This window comes from Cetorhinus maximus, unplaced genomic scaffold, assembly GCF_964194155.1.
Source record: "Cetorhinus maximus unplaced genomic scaffold, sCetMax3.hap1.1 HAP1_SCAFFOLD_476, whole genome shotgun sequence".
Lineage (NCBI taxonomy): Eukaryota > Metazoa > Chordata > Chondrichthyes > Lamniformes > Cetorhinidae > Cetorhinus > Cetorhinus maximus.
The window spans coordinates 294,453-304,110 of record NW_027596418.1 but is presented as its reverse complement, the minus strand read 5'-3'; the positions used below and the strand labels follow the sequence as shown (position 1 = coordinate 304,110).

The 9,658-nt window shown below is 45.2% G+C and overlaps 1 pseudogene; it reads left to right on the top strand.

Annotated features, from left to right (window-relative positions):
• The first annotated feature begins 847 nt into the window (after window positions 1-847).
• LOC144673798 (putative G-protein coupled receptor 139) lies at window positions 848-6,984 on the top strand (annotated as a pseudogene).
• Window positions 6,985-9,658: the final 2,674 nt, after the last annotated feature.

The window sequence follows — 9,658 nt, the reverse complement described above, 5'->3', positions numbered from 1 at the left end:
GGTCCATATTATGTGAAGTTTGTATCTGTTAGAAGGTCCATATTGTTTTGAAGGTCCACATTGTGAGAAGATTGTATTTGTTTGAAGGTCCATATTGTTTTGAAAGTCCATATTGTGAGACGATTGTATCTGTTTGAAGGTCCATGTTGTTTTGAAGTTCCATATTGTGAGACGATTGTATCTGTTTGAAGGTCCATATTGTTTTGAAGTTCCATATTGTGAGACGAATGTATCTGTTTGAAGGTCCATGTTGTTTTGAAGGTCCATATTGTGAGAAGATTGTATCTGTTCGAAGGTCCATATTGTTTTGAAGGTCCATATTGTGAGAGGATTGTATCTGTTTGAAGGTCCATATTGTTTGGAAGGTCTGCATCAACTGGAGTGTCTCGATTGGTTTGAAGTGGTGCAATCTTTTCATGTATCCTTGTGTTTTTGTATCAATGTGCACACTTGGAAGATTTCAGATACTTGATTATTCGACTTCAGCAACAAATATCCACAAATTGCCAACTTTAATAATTTAATCACTTAACTGAATGTCCACGTTTAAAGAGAGCAGCTACAACCACCAGTGCAGTGGAACAGGGCTGATAAACTCACGATTATATTTTGATTTTAATAACAGAATCTCCGAGATAAACATGTTCTATTCCTACCTGGAATTAACTCGGTGCTCTAATATGTTTGTTTCCAGGTATTCAGTAAACTAAGTAGAAGGGTGTTGCAATCTCACTATCTCCAAGGAGACATTCCAGAAGGTATAAATAAGGGCTTTGTAATGTGTCACTTCAGAGTTTAGTGCAGAGGTTGCCTGCAGCTTTCAGGGACAGATCACTGCTAAGTTAAAATGCTTGGAGCATTTGACGTTTTCGATAAAACATTCTATGTGAGTCTCGCTATCGTCAGTGTCCCAGGTAAGTGACTAGGACATTTGCAGTCGTGTCAATCTGTATGGGAGCTGCTCTCTGGTTTCAATCAGTGACAGATCACGTTACCTGCTGATCGAGTGGTCACCTTTATCTACATAGCCTGTCAATGGCCGCATTACCTTAAGTGAAATGTCTTATATTATCTCTGCAGTTTGATTCAATTACCTCAACTGTCAGTAAACCTCTGTTTACAATCCACAGGCTTTCAGAATAAACACGTTCTTGCATTCAGTGGAATATCACCTCACGTTTAATCAGACCTCAGTGAGGGTAAACTCTATGAAGGAAGGGATTCGAGGGAGTCTGGGTTTTTATTGATTCATGGGATATGAGCATCGCTGGCAGGGCCATCATATATCACCCTTCCACATTGACCCTGAGAAGGTGGGGGTGAGCTGCCTTCTTGAACCGCTACAGTCCTTGTGGTGTAGGTACACCCACAGTGCGGTTAGGGAGGGAGTTCCAGGATTTTGACCCAGCGACAGTGAAGGAATGGCTGATATATTTCCAAGTCAGGATGGTGAGTGACTTGGGAGGGAACATTCAGTTGGTGGTGTTCCCATGTGTCTGCTGCCCTTGTCCTTCTAGATGGTAGTGGTCGTGGGTTTGGAAGGTGCTGTCTGAGGAGGCTTGGTGAGTTCCTGCAGTGCATCTTGTAGCTGGTACACACACCGCTACTACTGTGTGTCGGTGGTGGAGGGAGTGGACGTTTGTGGATGGGGTGCCGATCAAGCGGGAAGCTCTGCCCTGGACGGTGTCGAGCTTCTTGAGTGTTGAGGGAGCTGCACACATCCAGGTAAGTGGGGAGTATTCCATCGCACTCCTGACTGGTTTCTTGTAGATGGTGGACAGGCTTTGGGGAGTCAGGAGGTGAGTTAGTCTCTGCAGGATTCCTAGCCTCTGACCTGCTCTTGTAGCCACAGTATTTATATGGCTGGTCCAGTTCAGTTCCTGGTCAATGGTAACCCCCAGGATGTTGATAGTGGGGGATTCAGTGATGGTAATGCCATTGAACATCAAGGGGCAATGATTAGAAAGTTATTTCCCAGTTGCTCAGACAGATGGAGAGATTTTGCAGTCGAAACACATTAATGGATTCTAACAGGAGTTAGCTCCAGTTCTCTGCACTGTAGTGGATCCCCAGGTTCGCTTGTTAAAGAGTGTACAGAAAATTGTGCAGACAAAGGGTTGTCAAGGAGCCTTTGACAGTGTGGAGGCTGGATTGAGCACTGTAACAGTTTTAGCAGAGCTGAATTAGGGGAAGGCATTGAAATCGCCTGTTGATGCAAGTGAGGTGGGTGTCGGTGCAGTTTTATGACAGGGATATGAGATGGGGAACAATGGGCCAATTAGTTACTATTCTTGGAGACTGAACCCTCGCCAGCAAATGTTCCCAACTGTGGGAATAAAGACATTGACTTCGATGTTGGCTCTACAACATTTTGAAATCTACATATCTCACAACTCTGCAGAGACTATTATTGATACCGACGAATAATCCTCTAACCCTCTTTATTAATATTTCATCCCAAAAATCTGAGACGATTTGACTGGAGTTTCGTGTTACAGCCGCATCACTTGGAAATTATTTTTGTAGCAGGAAGAGGTAAAATTGTAGCGGCTGCTTTGTTAAAGACATTATGCAGCCCCGGCCATGTATTTACCCTCACTCAACTTGTCTAAATTGCCTTGCATCCTTTTAAAATCCCCCTCACCGCTCATGTTCCCACCTAGTTTGGTGATATCAGCAAACTTGGAATGATCACATTTGGCTCCCTCAACCAAATAATTAATAAATATTGTGAGTAGCTGGGGCCCAAATATTGATCCCTGCGGTACCCCACGGAACACTGTCTGCCACTCAGAAAAAGACCCAATTATTCCTACTCTCTGTTCCCTGTCTGCTAGCAAATTCTCAATCCATGTCAATATGTTACCCCCATCCCATGTGCTTGAACTTTGCACATTATCCTCTTATGTGGGTCTTTCTCAAAGGCTGTGTGAAAATCCAAATACACCACATCCACTGGTTATCCCTTATGAATTCTGCTATTTATCCCTTCAAAAACTCCGGTAGGTTTGTCAAACATCATTTCCCTTTCATAAACCCATTTTGACTGTGACTTGATTGAGGTGTACAAAATGATGAGGGGAATAGATAGAGCGGACAGGATAACATTGTTTCCCTTGGTGGAGAATTCTAGAACCAGGGGACATAGATTCAAGATAAGTGGCAGAATGTGTAGGGGGAACATGAGGAAGAGCTTTTTTTACGCAGAGGGTAGTGAGTATCTGGAATTCACTGCCCAAGTTGATGGCAGAGGCAGAAACTGTAAACTCTTTTAAAAAGTACCTGGATCTGCACCTTAAGTGCGGTAAGCTGCAGGGCTATGGGCCGGGTGCAGGAAGGTGGGATTAGAAACGGCACCTGGGTCTCCTCGGGCTGGCAGGGACAAGATGGGCCAAATGGACTCCTCCTGTGCTGTACCTTTTCTATGGTTCTATGCTTCTAAGAGAGAGAGATTGGGCAAGAGGGAAAGAGAAATAAGGAGACTGGACAAGAGAGAAAAATAGAGAGAGAGCAGGAGTGAGAGAAGGAAACCCTCTTTAAGTACCGTGGGATGTAGATTATCAGGCCCTGGAGGTTCATTGGTTTTCACTCCCATTCATTTCTCCAGCACTATTGCTTTAGTCATACTAATTCCTTTCAATTCCTCCTTCTCACTAGACCCTTGGTTATCCAGTATTTTTGGGAAGATACTTGTGTCTTCCTGGGGAAGTTGTTTCATTGCTCTGCCATTTTCTAGTTCTCTGTTATAAATCCTCCTGTTCCGGACTGCAAGGGACCTGCATTTGTCTTCACCAATTTTTTCTCTTCTTACATACTTATTGAAGCTTTTTACAGTCCTCTTTTATGTTCCTTTCATGTTTACCCTCATACTCTATTTTTCCTCTCTTAATCAAACTCTTGGTCCTCCTCTTCTGTATTTTAAACTGCTACCAATCCTCAGGCATGCTACTTTTTTCTAACAACTTTACGTGGCTCCTCTTTGGATCTAATACTACCCTTAATACATTTTGTATGCACTGGTTTGGCCACTTTTCCTGCTGTGTTTTTTTTGTGCCAGGGAGAAATGTGTAGCTGTTGCAATGCATATATTTGCTCCTTAATTGCCCATCATGACTTTAAAGATCTTCCCCAATCTTCCTTCGGCATCCCACGCCTCATACCTTCCTAGTTTCCTCTGTTCAGATTTAGGAACCCAGCTTCGAATTGGTCCACTTCACTTCCAATCCCGATGAAGAATTCGATCAAGTTATGGTCACTGTTCCCTACAGGACCCGCAGAATAATGATTGACCAACCGCTTCTCTTTGTACAATACCAAGCCGGGGAACACCTGCTCCCCAGTTGTTTCCTGGGCATACTGGTGTAAAGAAAACATCTCGTACACACTTCAGGAATTCATTTGCACGCAGTATTATTGTTAATTTGTTTTGCCCAGTCTATAGGTAAATTAAATTCACCCACGGTTACTGCAGCAACCTTGTTACATGCGTCTCTATTTGCCTCCTGCCCTTCCCCTACTGTTTGGAGGCCTATCGACTACTCCCACTGATCTTTTCCGCTCTTTGTTTCTGCTTAGCACCACCCGGAAAGATTCTAGCTCTGGGTTTTCAGAGCCAATATCCTCATTCACCATCATGCTGAAATCAACCATAACAGGCCAGCCCATGCCAACTCCTTTTCCGGTTTTCCCTGCCATTCCTAAAGAGGCAGTACTCTTGGATATTCAGTTCCCAGCCTTGGTCACCCTGCAGCCATGTCTCCGTAATCACAATCACATCGGACCCCTTTACAACTGTTTGCACTGTTAATTCATTGACCTTATCATGAATGTTCCACCCATTCCGATACAGGGCCTTTAGACTTGTCTTTTTACACACCTTTTTTTTTTACTTTGACCCTATTTGCCCTTGTTTCCTCCCCTTGCGCTTTTGCTTTTATTACTTTTTTGTCTTTCAGTTCTGCCTTTGTTTCCCTCTCTTGTGTCTGCGCCCACCCTCAGCCTCTCATCCCCCAGCCTCTCTAGTTTAAACCCTCCCCCCACAGTCATAGCGAATATACCTGCGAGGATATTGGTCCCGGTCCTGCTGGGGTGCAGCTGTTCCCAAGTCCCAACTTCCCCAGAATCGGTCACCACGCATCAGGAATCAAGCATCCTGCACCATCTCTCCAGCCACACATTCATCCAGTGTGTTCTCCTATTCCTGATCTCGCTAGCACGTGACACTGGCAGTAATCCTGAGATTGCTAACATTGGGTTCCTGCGTTCTTATTTAATTCCTAGCTCCACTTATTCTGCTTGCAGGGCTGAATCCCTCTTTTTTACCTATGTCATTGGCAGTGATGTGTGCCATGACCCCTAGCTGTTCACTCTCTCCCTTCTGAATGTCCTGCAGACACTCAGTGACATCCTGGACCCTAGCACCAGGGAGGCGACACACCATCCTGCTGTTAAGTCACCAACTGCAAAAAGGTCTATTTGTTCCACTTAAGACAGAATCCCCTATCAGTATTATTCTCCCAATCTTTCATCTCCCCCCCCCCCCGCCCCTGTTCAGCTGAGCCGTGATTGGTACCAGGGACTTGGCTTTTGGTGCATTTCCGTGAGAAACCATCTCCTTCAGCTGTTTCCGAAATGGAAAATCGGTTTCGGAGGGGGATGGAGCAAGGGGTGCTTCTGCAATGCCTGCCTAGTAATTTTGCTCTGCCTGGCAGACACCCATTCCCTTTCAGGTGAGAGGCAGTTTTTTTGGACAGCCTCTGATCCTCGGCTCAATGGTGGAACTTGTCCCAGAGTAGGGTATATATCGGAAGTGTGCACATGTGGATCTCAGAGCTTCTCAATGTCCCAGGGCAGAGGGGGAATGTGTTCTGATCCTGGAATATCCACAGCCAAGTAGTGTCCAATACCAGACGAGAATGTTGTCCAGTGTGTTCTGATCCTGTGGGGAGTATCTGAACCAGGGATGGAGGTGGTGCAGTCCGAGGGGTTTTACCTGATGCTAAACTCATGTCCTTGCTCTCTGGGCCAGACAGGGAAACGTGTTTTCAGTAATATTCTGCATTTGTTCCCCTTCTCCAACTTACAGCTAATTTACTGGCAATTGTTAATCTGTCCAGGGGAAAGTGTGGCCTCTCCACCTGCACCACTCGATACCTGATGGCTATGGCAACAGCAGACCTACTGGTCGTTATAACGGAGGTCATTCTCTATCAGATCAAATATCATTATTTCCCAGTGTCTTTCCTGGACATCACCCCTGTGTGTAGTTTTAACTCTCTCATGAGAACTGCTGCAAAAAGCTGTTCTGTCTGGCTCACCATCACTTTCTCCTTTTATCGATTTGTGGCAATTTGTTGACAGAAGCTGAGAGCTAAATATTGCACCGGGAAAACTGCGGCTGTGGTTCCAGCAACAACTGACATTCTGTCATGTTTAATAAACACCCCCTTCTACTTTACACAGGAACCTGGAGTGATAATTGACAATGTCCCCTGGGGCTGTTTTACAAAGCCCAGCTATTTTACTGACATTGGATGGGCGGGATTTAAGTGGTTTTATACGATTTTCAACCCCTCCCTCCCATTCTTTTTAATTCTGTTGTTCAACGCTCTGACCGTCAGCCATATTTTAGTGGCCAATAAAGTCCGTAAGAGACACAGGGGTCAGAGCGAGGGAGAGAGCCAGAGTGACCCAGAGATGGAGAGCAGAAGGAAGTCTATCAGATTACTCTTCACCATTTCCGGCAGCTTCATACTTCTGTGGTTAGTCAATGTTATAGAATTTTTATATTCCAACATTACAGGAACAGCTTACAACAACGTTCAATACATCGTAAGACAAGTCGGGTTTATGCTGGTGAGTTTCAGTTGTTGCACAAACACATTTATTTACGGGGTGACTCAGTCCATTTTCAGGGAGCAGGTCAAGAACGCGGTGAAATATCCGCTTATATCAATGATTCAATTCATGAAGAAAAAACAATAACTGAGAACAGCCCAGAAGCATCTCCCAGGGTTTCCTGTCCATGAATGGAATATTTATCCACAAACTCCCAATAGTCACACGACAATGAGCAGCGAACCATCGGGCAAGAGGTGATGGCTGGAGGAGCGGATGTAAATGTAGCAGAAGGAGAGTCAGAGTCCTCCCTGCGGGACATGAAGGATAACCTACAATGTCGTAATTTACGGGGAAATCGTCACGGAATTAGCCTTATTCTCCCGTGTCTAACCCCTCGGCTAGCGAACACCTCATCTCCATTTTGCATTTTTTGCTAATTGCTTCAAATCAGTTCCCCATTATCCCCGATCGGTTTCTCGCTGCTCTACTTCTGTAGAGACTCCCTGATCATTTTCAACACATTTATCCAATCTGCACTGAGCCTTCGTTTCTCCAAGGAAAACATTCCTAAACTCTTCAATCGATCTTCCTCACTGAAGATGGGAATTTTTGGACCCATTCTCATGAATCTTTTTCCTCATTCTCTTCACCTGCTCCTAAAGTGTTGACCCCCAGAAATGGAGGCAGTTCTCCATCTGAGCTAAACGAATGTCTGATACGAGGTCAGCGTAACTTTGTAGCTCTTGGACTTGTCATGAAGATATATTCACGTATATCATGTCATGGATAATTATTTTAAATTGGGCTTGTAGTATGGTCTGCGTCTGTGGTTGTGAGTGTGTGGGTGCTTTAATTGGATTAAAGCCAACAAGTCTGGGTGCTTTGATGTACAGGAGTTTTGTGATGTAAACAGTAAGGAAAAGTGTACATTTGCATTTTGTTGAGTGAACTATTCGCAGATTGGGGGTGAAATATTGCACCTAGCTTGGAGACACCAAGCAAGGTGTTTGTGTTACTAATAAAATTGGGACAATGGAAGGGGTTTTAATGTTAGGATAGGTGGATTTCAATGGAACGGGCGATACGATCAAACTTTGCTTTCAAAGGGAGAGGCAGAGTATCTCAGAGAGGAGTTTGTCTGTTCAGGGCTGAGGCAATGTCATTATCTAAGCAGCTCTAAGCCTACAAATGCCTGCAAAGGAACCGCATTGAAAGGAGCCTCATTTAGAATTCGTAAGGGAAATGTTTAAAAACTCGCGGCCGGCAATCAGGAACCTGGATTGGAAGAGTTAAGAGTTGAACTGGAAACAGACAAACTGGTTTTCGCAAAATTATACTTGTAACGGAAGAGACGGGTGAGATATATTCCAGGCTAAGGGAAAGAGAAAGATAAGGAAGAAAAACAGAACGAGAGAGTCAGGAGGGAGAAAGGGAAAGATAGAAATTAAAAGAGAGTAACAGAGAGGGGGTGAAGAAAAAAACAAAAAGAGGCAGGAACGGACGTGTGTAAGAGAATTCCATTTTCAACAGCCTGATCTAAGAGACTCTCCCTCTATCTACTGAATGTGCCACTAGGGAGGGACAGTCCCCCCCAAACACAGACACAAGGGCGGTGCTGCTTAAATTTGTCAAAATGTGAGGGGAGGGGCGTCGAATAATTATTCATTTCACGTTGGAAAATCACAAAACAAAGGGAGCAGCCGGAGGAAAGCTGGACGGGGCGAGGGCAAAGCGAGTTAACAGGCAAAGCCCATGAGGTTTAAATCCTGCTCTCTGAGGAAACCTCTGCAAATGATGAGACAGCTGGAAAGCCTGTTCTCTGTACTTACAGTTCGGAGCCTGTCGGAGAGTTGATTTTCCAGCCAGCTTTTCTCGGTAGAAGCATTGAAATTTATTTCCATGCGTGGATGCGTTGCATCAAGCTCTAGAGAGGAGTAGTCTCCCTTAGAGGCTCTATGTGCTAAAAACTGAATCGTTTACACAGAACATGTGGAAGTGGACCTTTCAGACCGCCTGGGAGAGTTTCAAGAAAGTAGCTTTTCTTTCTTTTTTTGTGTTTTCCAAGTGTTTGAGGTTTTGTGTTGTGTAAATACTCAGTCCCCATCCACCACCTTCAACATTCACTCCCTCCACCACCGACGCACAGTATCAACAGTGTGTGTACCATCTACAAGATGCAACACAGGAACTCACCAAAGCTCCTTCGACAGCACCTTCCAAACCCACGACCACTACCATCTAGAAGGACAAGGGCAGCACACACATGGGGAACACCACCACCTGGAAGTTCCCCTCCAAGCCACTCACGGTCCTGACTTTGAATTATATTTCTGGTCTTCCACCAGCCCTACTCTTGGGCAAAGAGGATTCACTGTCCGTTGAATGTTTGAAAGAAATACGAGAACACTCGGGGTTCGCCGTAGTGAGGGGTTTAACAAACAATACCGAGTATTACACCCAGCAGATAGCAAGGATGGAATGAAGGTCGGAAGGGGGGTGGGGGGTGGGGGGGGAAGGGAGCAGGGACATCACAAAATCCTTCACCGATCTCCCCGAAATGACCCAGCTTCAGAGTGTGCACACAAGCACAGTAAGATCCCACAATCAGCCGGTCGCCGAAACCTCTAACGTTGGAGTTTCTCACTGTGTGAGGTGGAAGGCCACAGGAGGGTGGGGGTGGGGGTGGGGGGGGGGGGGGGTGGGGGGTGCTGCAAAGGAACGTTTAAGGCCAGTTCTGTTAAAATTCACAGGGAGAGAGGGGCTGTGGCAATGGAGGGTAAAATAGAGTGAGAGAACTTCACCCTCAACCGATCCACTT